The 12,600-nt window shown below is 45.2% G+C and overlaps 1 long non-coding RNA gene across 4 annotated transcripts in view; it reads left to right on the forward strand.

Annotated features, from left to right (window-relative positions):
• Positions 1 to 7,690: 7,690 nt before the first annotated feature.
• Positions 7,691 to 12,600, forward strand: part of LOC149119845 (uncharacterized) — an 81,424-nt gene continuing 76,514 nt past the window's right edge. Inside the window, exon 1 of one of the 4 annotated variants that reach the window (XR_016227051.1) lies at positions 7,691 to 8,609. This is a non-coding gene — a long non-coding RNA (uncharacterized LOC149119845). The remainder of the gene's footprint in view (positions 8,610 to 12,600) is intronic. The other 3 variants (XR_016227054.1, XR_016227053.1, XR_016227052.1) reach the window with 3 other exon arrangements.

The following is a 12,600-nucleotide window of genomic DNA, read 5'->3' on the forward strand; positions in this document are numbered from 1 at the left end:
TAAGTCCTTCAGCTTGCTTTTTGCCCTTAATTCATCTGGGAGATTTTTCTTGTCTTTTCAAACAACTCTATCTTTAAATTCGTAATGTCTCTGTAGTATGCAAAGGAACCCTACTTAAGCATAGCTGTTCAAAGGCGGAGGAGACTGCTTGGTGGGAGGGAGAGGAGGTAGGAGGCATCATTATGCTCTTAAATATGTATATATGAAATTTGCTCATCTTCTATAAATTCAAAAAACATGCTAACTTTGCTGTCCACGGAGGAAGCAAGTAGAACCAAGTTAGTTCTTGGAAAGGGGAGTTGAAATCAGAGGATTGGTTGGGCTGTGGGGGCCTTTGAAGACCACACCTACCCTGAGATCCTATGATTCACTGGCTGGGTGAGACGCTATCTCTTTTTCCTCTCTTTGATGTAAGGTTGCTTGGTTACTTAATGGTGGTTAACCAAGTTGTGTGGAAAAATCATGATTAGGCCAGTGATGCTATATTGATGACCAGTTTGATAATCTAATGGAAAATTAGCTCCGTATGATGCCACACAACTTTGTGAACTTCCATTCCACTTCCTGGATCATACTCTTGGATGCTTGTGGTCAGAGCAAGACACCCTCCTCCTAGGGACTGGGGGTTGGCTGATTCCTCAGCTGTTAGTGGAGCAGCGTCCATGGGATGGTAGGCAGAAGAATGACCTTCCAAAGATGTCCACATTCTAATTATCAGGACCTGTGAAAATGCTAGTATATTGCATGGCAAAGGAGAATTAAGGTAACAGTTGGAATTAAGCTTGCTAACTAGGTGACTTAAAGAGATTAGCTTGGGCTCCCCAGCTGGGCCCAACATAGCCACCTGGGTCTTTAAATATGGAAAATATGGAAGAGGAAGGAAGATGAAGCTGTTTCAGAGTAGTGCAGGATGATAAAGACTTGACCTGCCATTGTTGCCTTTGAAGATGGAAGGTATGGCTTCCGGCCATGGGAGCGGTCAGCCTCTAGAAGTGGGATAAGGCAAGCAAATGGACCTTCCTTTCAGTCTCCAGAAAGGAATGCAGTTCTACCGAGATCTTGGTTTTTACCCACTGAGACCCATTTAGAACAAATGGCCTTCAGAAGTGTAAGATTGCATTTACGTCATGGAGCCACTAAGTCTGAGGTCATTTGTCACAGCAGCAACCAGAATCTAATACAGCAGATAAAGAACTTGTGGATTCTAGCAACGATATACATTTTGTGGCAAAGAAAGAGGGTTTTTCAGTTTGCAAGATATACAAGAATAGTGGTGGAAAGCACAATTTACTAGGTGTGTGACCATGAGTAAGTCAATTCATTTCCGTAAGGCTCAGCTACCTTATAAGCAAAACAGGGCATCGGTTACACCTGGCTCAACGGTTTGTGACTTGGCTGCATGCTAGCATCACCTGGAGGCCTTTTCTATGCAGCAGTGGATGGGCCCCTTCAAAGACCAGCGAAAAATAAATCAATGGGGGTGGGTCCCACATCTGTGACCGGGAAAGAACCACCCCCCCCCCCCCCCCGATGATTCCAGGTGTTAGAGCCGAGAACCACTGAGCTGGCCTAGGTTGCAGGGAGGGGTTAAACCAATCACCATAATCACGCGAAGGAGCTTCTACAAATCCTGACGCCCAGGTCATATCTCAGACCAATGAAATGAGGCTTTCTGGGAACGAGACTCAGGCGTCAATATTTTCTGCAGCTCCTAGGTACTACTTGTCTTAGAAGTCTCTTATGAAATGAAGTGTGATAATGTGTAATCAAGGTTGACAATTTCTGGTGTAGACACAGTGAATAAGAAGCACTTGTCATAGAAGGGTTCGCTCACAATTATATTATTGCTTTTTTCATTCTTTTGTGGAGCAATATAGCAATTGTGGTGGATCGTAGGAGCTCTGAAATCAGCCAGCCCTGGCTGGGGTTGCTGAGTCACTCTGACACTTTGGTTGTAAGACCTGAGCAGGTATTTCTCTCTGAGCCTTAGCTTTATTGTCTATAAAGTGGAGATAAAAATATATTCCTTACAGTGATTGGACAAGAGAATATCTGTAACATTGTGTGTTGGGGCAGGAAAGCAGCAGGTACCGAAAGTGCTTCTGGCAGTAATTACTGTGTTTATGAGGGATCTGGAGTTGGGTGGCATCTTGGTTTCACTTCTTCAGCCAAGTCAGTTGACCTCTCTGTTAAAAGGAAATTCCTTAGACCAATTAAATTTAGTCAAGTTTATTTAAACAAAACAAAAACAATTCACGAATCAGGCAGCTTTCAGGACCAGAGCAGGTTCTGAGGACTTGGAACAATGTGATCCGACAGCATTTATAGAAAAGCACAGTGAAGTGTAGGAACAACTTAACTGATTGCAAACCAGGTAATCAACCAATTGGTTACAGCTTAACCAGCTAATTATTTACAGCATAATCCGTTAACTGGCCACAGTAAACCACAACCAGCCATACCTCAGCAATGACGATTAAACCTGATTCTGGCTTGGTCATTTGAGTACAATGAAGAACGCTCACCCCGGGGCCAGCGCTGTGGTGCAGCGGGTTAACACCCTGGCCTGAAGCGCCGGCATCCCATATGGGCTCTGGTTCAAGACCCGGCTGCTCCACTTCCATGGCCTGGGAAAGCAGTAGAAGATGGCCCAAGTCCTTGGGCCCCTGCACCCACGTGGGAGACCCAGAAGAAGCTCCTGGCTTCAGATCAGCATAGCTCTGGCCATTGCAGCCATCTGGGGAGTGAACCATCAGATGGAAGACCTCTCTCTCTCTCTGCCGCTCCTCTCTCTGTGTAACTCTTTCAAATAAATAAATAAATCTTTAAAAAAAAATGCTCAGTCCAAATCCATGGCCAAGATAAGCATCAGTTTCCTCCTCTGTGAGATGGGCACCCCTTGTGTGTGATAATGTGCACAAAACCCCACAGTGTATGCATTGAATAGACTGCAACTTGAATGACTGATGACACTGGAGAGGTTCATATACCTGCAGTGGTTTCTCTGTCAAACACACCTCAGATTAAAGCTGGCTTGAGAGCCCGGTCACATCTTGCTGAAGGATGTGACTGTTTGGTCTGAATGGTGTTTATGTGCATTTTAAACCTAGTCTCCATTTCTTTAAAATTGGAGACATGCACAGAAATACCTGGATGTCCAATTTCCCTTGAAATATGGGGAGATCAGGCAGTCCCTGTTCCCAAATCCACAGGGCCTATTTTGGAAAGCTCAATAGTAGCATTTAGATGACATCAGCCCTCCGTCAGACTCAATGTCCCTTTTTATCAGAGGAAAAATTTTACAACACCATCTTTACCATCTTGAAATGAATTTCACAGATAATATAATCTATATATATATACACATAACTTCAAAAAATCAATATAATGTCCTACCAGTATTGTAATAGAGAATAAAGTGAAAGTAGTCTATAATAAGATAGCATATATTTCAATATGCAAATGATTGTCTATGACTGTCCCATAAAACATAATGATATAGCCAGATAATTGCTTCTATATATAATCACTGTGACTGCCGTAGCTACGAAAGCAAATTTGTACAGATGTGTTGTGTCACCTACAAAAAATCCTATGCAGAGCGCTGCCATCAATGACCTGGTTTTCTGAAACAGTGCACAACTTTTACTAAAGTTCTTAACAAAGAAAAACCCTTGCTCAATGTACCAGTAGTTCCATTACTTTGAAATCCAATGTTTACTTAAACCATGGAAATCAAATTTTTCTTATATGTACAAATAGTGTTGGGTTCAGATGATTATAAGAAATTTATTTTTCATGGATACCAGTGTTTGGCAGGACATGCGTGTGAGTGCATTGGCCTAGGGACAATCGAAGCACCTCCCACAGTTTCCCAGATCTCCCCCTAGGGGCAGCACTGTCCCCATGGCAAGGGTTTTTATGGAACTTCCTTGTGGAAACTGTTTAACCAGATCTTATATTTCCACTTACCAGGTGCTTGTAGTAGGATGTTGCTTTTTTTTTTTTTTATGGTGTTTTGAATTATTTTTGTAATGGTGAAGGAATGTCTCTGGGTGAGAACTATTTCACTTAAGTAGTCAACTAAGGGAGTTCAGGTTTATCATCCCCAGCAAGTAAATCCATAAAAATATGGGATCTGGCAAAAATAATTATTTACTCAGAAATTATTTTACAGTCATGATAGCATTGACTGTTCTTATTGAGTACCTAGGATGTGCCAAGAATTGTGCCAATTGCTTTCTAAGTACGTTCTTAAAATCAACACATTTTCTTAGCTTAGGTACTGCAAGGATTAGTCACACACACACACACACACACACATACACACAGATGTGATTTGATACAGCTGTATAGGGAGTCCCATGCGGAGAACCAAGGCAGAGAAGGGAAAAGACACAAACATTAAATTTTTTAGATGCAGATGTGAAAGACAGATAGTAATTTATGAGGTACAATGTGAAAACTCAATGTTCCTATATGATGTGCAATGATCAGATCAGGAGAACTGGTGCACTTGTCACCTCAGACATACATCTTTCTTTTTTGGTGGGAACATTCAAAATCCTTCCTTCTAAGTATTTTGAAATACACAATTAACCATAGTTACCAAACTGCACTATAGAACATTAAAAGTTTTTCCTCCTATCCTGCTGCACTCTTGTACCATTAATTATCCTCTTCCTACACCCGCCCCTCACCCCTACACACCTTGCCACCCTCTAGTGACCACGACTCTGCTTCCTACTTCCATGAGATCAGCCTTCTCGCTTCCAAATATAACAGAGAACATGCAGTGCTTGTCTTTCTGTGCCTGACTTATCTTCTCTTCAAACCATATCCTCAGTGTCATACTTGTTGCTGCAAATGACAGAATTTCATTCTTTTTTTATAGCTGAATAATATTTTATCATGTGTATATACCACATTTTCTTTTTCCATTAAGATGTGAATGGGTACCTAGGTTGATTCCAAATTTTGGCTATTGTGAATAGTATTGCAATAAACATGTGAGTGCAGATGTCTCTTTAACATAATGATTTCAACTCCTTTGGATATATACCCAGTAGTAGGATTGCTGAGTCATATGGCAGTTTATATTTAGATTTTTGAGGCATCTCCCTACTATTTTCCATAATGGTTGTACTAATTTATATACCAACCAACAGTTTATAAAAATTCCCCTTTCCCTCCTTGCCGGCATTTGTTACTTTTTCTTCTTGATAATAGTGACTCTAACTGGGGTGAGATGGATCCCACTGTGGTTGTGATTTGCATTTCCCTGAGGATTAATGATGTTGGGCATTTATTCATATGCTTGTTGGCCGTTTGAGAAATGAATAATGAGGTCATTTAGGATTTTTTGACTTTACAGTGGTGCCAGAATGATGCACATTTAATAGAAACATACTTGGAATTTTGAACTGGGACCTATTCCCAGGCTAGCTATCTGCATTACAATGCCCTCTCGTGACGTTGGGCAGCAGCTGTAGCTTCCAGTCAGTCCCACCATCATGAGGGTGGACAACTGATGCTCTCCCGTGGGCTCTGTTGCCAGGCTGGGATGTTCCTCTCCACCCTTGCCCCGTAGCACGCTCCTCCTTACACTCTGTTCCAGCCACCGGAGAAGTCTCTCCAACCTCCCCACTGGATCAGTTCCTCCTAGTATTGGCCCTCTGAATACCAGTACCATACTCAGGCACATGTTACAACCAAGATTCAATGTGTGTAAGATTCTTAGACGAATACCCACATCTGATCTGTCTGGTCCATCACTTTATTCCCAGCACCTACTGCAGTGTCCAGCATAGTTACCATGTGATGAAGGTCTGCGTGGTAGAAACCTTGATTCTCGATTTCTCTGTGTCTGTAAGCACACATGTATGTGAGCATATGACATACAGGAGGTGGGACTCTTCCTACCTCCCCGGCAGCAAGAGCACAAAACCAGGTATCCCATGGTAACCTGAGCCCAGCACTGGGAAGTGAACGGTCTAGGTTCCAATTTTGTCTCTGCACTTAAGAGCCGTGTGGTATTGGAAAAGTCACTTCATACCCAGAGACTGCATTATCCTCATCTGCAGAATGGGTTGATGATGCCTCCTGCACAGTATCTTCGTGAGATGAAGACACACGAATGTTTATGGAGCATTAGCCAGGTGCTCATCTCACAATAAGCCTGTGAAGACAATAGAATTGACAATGTTGTCCTATTTGACAGATGATGAAATTGAGGCCCAAGGTTAGACAGTGAGGCATGGAGCCAGAATTTAAGGCTGTCTGGCTCCAGAGGCTGTGTATTTAATTGCTGTGGTAAATGGTCAGGTGGCATCGACATGTTTTGGCCTGGTTCAGGGAAGCACTTAGCACAGTGCCTGGCACGTAGAATACACACTAAATGGGGTGTAACCTTCTTATTATCTCTGTGGCCAAAACATGGGGCCAGTGAGGCCTTCTCTGGCACTGATTCATGGCCTGGCTCAATCAGGGAGAAGGAGAGGGACTCAGGAGTGAACCTCGGCCTTGGAGATGCTTGGCATACTTCTGGAAGCTTCTCAGTCCCATGCATTTCGACAGACATCTTTATCACCAACACAGAAAGGGGCCCCTTTGTGCCAGGGGATTAGAGCTCGGAGACTGACGTTCCAGCCATCTCCAGGGGTGACCTGAAGCAGGGAAATTTAACCCTTTCCCCAATGGCACTTCTGAAATGTTTTTTTCATTGTTCACCATTGCAGCAGACGCTTATTGTGCAGCCACTGCATGCGTAGCACAGTGCTAGGAAGGAACACTGCCCTGCCCTCCAGGAGAGTACAGTCATACAAGGCACGCTTGGGATCCCAGCAAACCTGGTTTGAGTCCCAGATCTATTACTTGCCAGCTAAACGCCTTCAGATGCATCATCACCTAACTTCAAAAAGCCTCGGCGTCCTCAGTTGTAAAGTAGAGATAATGCTAATCCCCCTTCAAAGGCTTGTTATGAGCTAATGAGTATAAAGTGCTCAATACGGAAAGAACGGGATTGTTAAATACTTGTTAGCAGTTAAAATAGTGGTGATGATGCTGACAAGTGGTGGTGATGGTGATGGTGATGGTGAGGATGTGGCAAATATACCATGTTAAGTCCCAGTTGCTGAATACCAGGTTTGTATATAGTTACGTGGATTCAGGAAGACGCAGGTTCAAAAGTGAGCAACGCCATGGTTTCACCTGATAGCTCTGGATCAGACCCTCAGCCTCTCTGAGTCTTTAGGTCTACCATGTGTTGGGGTTTCAAATGATGAGCCGAAACACAGACATCTTCGTCCAAAGAGGGCCGCTGCATAGCTCCAGCCGGTACTTTTAATTATTTAGCCTAGGGTCCAACTAGTAACATAAGAATTAGGAATGTACAGCTGGATGAATCATCGTGAGAAGAATAACAAACAGGCACAAGCAAGGGAGGTAAGCGTCATGTGACATATTTATGGTGGGAAGTGAAAGTTCAAGCTGCTACTGGCGGTCGTGTTGCTCCTGGCTCATCTTCTATGTCCTTGGAGTATGATGAGGAGTTTTCCTAAAAGCAATAGCTAATAATAACCCAAGCCTTCTGCCTCCTGCAGCTGCATCTCATTTAGGAAGATATACCTTCACAAGGCCTGCTTAGGCAGAAGCAGGACCACAGCCATGGCCAATAAATAGTAGGAGGCTGTGGCCTCACTGTGAACACTTAGGTGGTATCTGCTACCGCCACGTATAAATTGGTGATGATTGTCTACCCCACACTCACTGAGCTGTTTCACATCCAGTTGATGATGTGGGAGAGCCCTCGGTAGTAGGGCTGATACTCAGTAGACGTCTGCTTTGGTTTGAGTTTGATTTGTCTCCACCAAAGCTCATATCGAGGGGCTGTGATACTGTTGGGAGATGGGACCTGGTGAGAGGTGTTAGGGTTCTGGGAGCAGAAGCCTCATGGCTGGAGTGGAGTTTTTCTTGCAGGGTTGGCTCAGCGACTGGGAGAACTCAACCCCCTTTTTTTTCTTCTGTATTGAAGTGCCTGCTTGTCCCTTCACCTTCCGCCATGAGCTGAACAGTGCCTGGCCCTCACTAGAAACTCAGCAGATGCGCCTCCCACCTGGTCTTGAACTTCCCAGCCTGCAGAACCATGAGCTAAAGCTACCTCCTTGTTAGATAAATTTACCCAGCATCGGGTTCTCTGTTACAGCAGATGGCGCTCATTAAGTGTGGTGCTTTTCCTCCTCTCCCTTTCTTCCTTCTAGAACCCCTCATTACTCTAAGGGAGCAGCCCGCTCTCAGAACTGCGCCCTGAAATGTCACTGCCGTGGCCTCGGGGCTCTGTTATCCGCAGAAGGGAAACCCCCCCAGCCTCTGGGGAAAAGCCGTCTGGGGCAGCTCACAGCAGAGCACACGCGTCCAAGCCCTGGCTACAGAGCGCGGAGCCGGGAAAGGCCTGGACGAAGGCAGAGACTCAGCTCTCCCCCACCACTGGCGCCCAGGTAGCCCTTCAGACCTGGAGGGACCTCTTTCTCTGCAGCCTCTCTCTCTTCTTCATGGTTTCATGGTAGAAGATGGCATGAGCCTGGACATCTTCAACGTAGACAGCCAGCAAGGTGCGACGCGCTCCTCTAGATCTGTTTCGTGGGAGGGAGTGTCTGGTCCAGTTTGAGGGAGGTATCCTTCGCTGTCTGGTCACCATTGACCGGGGACATGGGATGGGGTGGGGTTCAGATAGTATGAAAATGACTGCCGGAGGTTTAACTGGGTTGTGGAGCCAGAGGTGTTCCTATGCAAGGAAGCTGTGCACCAGGCAAATTGCTTCCTATAGCTTGGCTAGGATTTCTTGCACACTTCTCCTGAGCCAGGCTCTGTGTGTGCTATTATTATGTAATCCTCTCATTGTCCTCTGGGTAAGGAAAAGACTGCAGATTGGTGCCTCCTCACGCGGGGCACAAAAATGTTAGGGAAAGCGGTGCAGAACAGAGAGGAAGCAGGGTACGAGTCTACAACCAGACCGAATTTATTCAGAGAGAATAAATCCGCAGAGGGGACCAGCTGCCAGTGTGAACACTGTTGGAACATGAGGCAGGAGGCCCCGATCCCAGGGCCCAGGCTTTCTTATATCTTACGTGGGCTCGGGGTGGGAGTGGAGGTGGGGGTAGGGAACAGCAGGCGAAGGTGAATTCTTTCATATGATTTTTCAAGTGGCCGCCAGGCCTCAGAACCTGGGGAACAATGTGAGGATGGAGTGTAAAGACAGTAGGGTGACGGTAGGGTGTGAGACCAAATTGAGATTCAGAGACAAGAGATAAATCGCGATATTATCTCTCTTTTGAGCAATGAGCAATGGCTTAGGCTTATGTCTTGGTTCCGTCACTCTGAACAAGGTTTTGCCTTTATCTGCAAACCAGGGCTCAGGGCAATAATGCAATGAGCCCCAATTTGCCCAAGTGGACGTGGCAGAGCCTTCACCCAGCCTCCCGTCTGGCTGTAGCTGCCCCATGGAGCTGCTTCCACATGAATGTGTTCTTGGTGTTTGAATCTTGGAGGACACGAGGCTCCAAGGCTTGGTGGAACTCCGATTGCCTGGTGATGACTGCTATAAAGTTAGGGCACCTGAGTTTTGAGCACTTAGCATTAGCTATGCTGGTCATACCCCACATTCCATAACTGTGTGGAGAAATGCAATTTGTAGCATCCCAGGTGGAAAATTTCTGATTCTCTCTGACTGTGGATGCCAAGGAGAATTGGTCTCTATCCTGGTGGAAACATAAACATCAATTCTGAGAATGGAGGGAGGAAAACGAGGCTGGCTGTTTGGCATCGTGAAATTAACCAGGACTCTCCCTGTTGCTGCCTTCTTGGGTTCTGTCCACAGGTTTCTGAGACACTTTTTTTTAATTCTCTTGTCATTTCATTTGACCTGGAAAAGAATATAGATTGCTAGGTGCTTGGGCTGTAGAATTTCCACACAGAGAGAACTGACCTGAAGGGAGATGATGTGGCTGTTTGCTCAGCGACCACTCAGTTCCATGGCAGTTGATGGACAGACCCAGGGCAGTGGCTGGCACACAGCAGGTGCTCCGTACCCATTCGTCTTCTTCCTTTCCGAGCCTGCTGAGTTTGGGAGGTTATTTGTTGCTACTGCCAGCCAGTAGAGGGCGCAACGAATGCTACGGCTGCTAACTGGTAAGAGGCCGTTCTAGGAAGAAGGAAGCAGTACAGTGTAATGAGATGTTATGCTGTGTAGTGTATTGATATTCATCCAGCAGTCATACAGCGCAAACCCGTTGGATATCTGATCCCGGGCTAGAAGCTAGTAGGGATGTGATGACTATGTTAGTCTCTAAACTCCGGGTATAGTAAAGCCGAATCTTCCGTTCGCAACGTTAAGGGGTTACAGATGCTCCAGAGGTATAGCTACCGCTTGTCAAGCGCTCAGTGTGTGCCAAGCATTGTGCTAAACCCTTTTCACCTGTTATCTCACTTAATCTGCTCAGCAGTCCCAGTAAGTAGGCAGGCATTTTACAGGAGAGGAAATCGAGGCTTAGAAATAGAGACGAAGTATATGCATTTTTGAATGGCACAACGGGGATTTAAACCCAGGTCTGAATGACTTCAAAGCACATGTGTTTCACTTCTGTCAACAAGCAGTCGGCAACAGGGGCGCTCAGGAGTGATCGAGTGACTCTTCCTTATCTCGATTCTTCAAGTACCTCTGGGTGTTGGGTATTTAACTAGGTGCCTCTCGGCAAGGACATTTAGGATGCTGTGAGTGACCTCAGGTTCCTAAGACCATATGTGAAGCAGAGCAACAGGGACGTTACCCTCTCCCCACACACACACCTACTTTAGGGTCCTTAGAGTAAAAGGAACAAGGATGGATGCTCCAGGTGGGAGAAATGCAGTCCTATACATTCCTCCCTAATGAACAAAATCTGCTGCACTCCCGTCCCTGACATTTGCACATGAATTAGATATTGAAGAGCTTGAATAATGCTTCACATTCATCAGGATATTAGTTATTTATCTGTTTATTTATGCCAACCTTATTTCTCAAAATATTCAAGGTGGCTTGCAAGGGTGCATGAAAAACAGCAGAATAGAGTAAATGAAAATTAAGATAAATACCATGGAGGAGGGAAGCAATCCAGAAAAATCAGATGGATTCAGGAAAGAGATGACACGAATTACAGGGAAATAGGACTGTTGCACCCTCTAAGCTTCCTGCAGCCGGTGCAAAGTGGGAAACATGTCATTGAAAGAATGCGTGGAATTCCTAAGTCACTCAGGAGACACATCTGCTGTTGATGTTTAAGATCAGAATGGTGATTTTTTTTCTCCTGGAACCTTTGAGAAGACACTGTATAAATTAGGAACATTATCCTCAATGATGTTGTAAATAGTAAGCGTGGATTTCATTTGCTGTTTCATTTGACTATCCAGCAAAGTGCAGCTCTGAAGAACAAGATGTCCTCAGGAGAAGACATGATATGATAGATAGGATAAGATGCAAATAATCTGTCCCGTGATGTTACAGGATGCTATTAAGATTACATCACTAGGCCGGCACTGTGGCTCACTAGGCTAATCCTCCGCCTTGCGGCGCTGGCACACCGGGTTCTAGTCCGGGTCGGGGCGCCGGATTCTGTCCCGGTTGCCCCTCTTCCAGGCCAGCTCTCTGCTGTGGCCAGGGAGGGCAGTGAAGGATGGCCCAAGTCCTTGGGCCCTGCACCCCATGGGAGACCAGGAGAAGCACCTGGCTCCTGCCATCGGATCAGCGCGGTGCGCTGGCCGCAGCGGCGGCGGCCATTGGAGGGTGAACCAACAGCAAAAGGAAGACCTTTCTCTCTGTCTCTCTCTCTCACTGTCCACTCTGCCTGTCAAAAAAAAAAAAAAAAAAAAGATTACATCACTAGAAATATAGAGAAGAGCTAAGGAGATTATTATAATGATGAAGCTTACACAAGTAGTAAACATCTAGGTTAAGTTTCAAAAGTGGGTTTAATCTTGAATAGCAGTCCCAATCAATTAGTAGCGACTTATTTCAATCAATGGGATGGGAAGAAACATTTGAGGTTGTGACTGGGGTGCAGGTGTGCTGTAATTGATTAGTTATGTCTACTCTGGGCAAGTAGTATTATTCATACTAAGTGTTTGCTGTCCCAGGATTGGACAGTTGTTAATGATACTAGCTTGGAAGATGGCCGTAGGTCACATTATTCACAGTAGCCCCTTGCTTTGTGAAGTGTTGTTCCCAATTGATCTCATGCAGATAGGTATGTCTTATTTTGGTGTATGTCCCAAAGTAGCCAAATGTAATGTTTCATTAAGTGCTAGAAGGGAGTCAATAAATCCATCCTTGTATCTGCATCTTATTTTGCCTTCAGCTGTCTGGGAACACCAGGAAATACCAGGCCACTGAACTTCTTTCTGTCACAACACAAAGCTGGGAGAAGGGTGATCAGCAGAGTGCTTTGGGCAAGGGAGGTGGCTTGGAAGAGAATGTGTTTTTGGAACTTTGATGCCTCCAAATTGGGAGGTATTCCTCATTCTCCAAGGTCTCCAGAGTTCTCCAACATTGCAGATGACCAGGATTGTGTG

Source organism: Oryctolagus cuniculus, chromosome 21, assembly GCF_051225735.1.
Source record: "Oryctolagus cuniculus isolate XC-2025 breed Fujian yellow rabbit chromosome 21, ASM5122573v1, whole genome shotgun sequence".
NCBI classification, from domain to species: Eukaryota; Metazoa; Chordata; class Mammalia; order Lagomorpha; family Leporidae; genus Oryctolagus; species Oryctolagus cuniculus.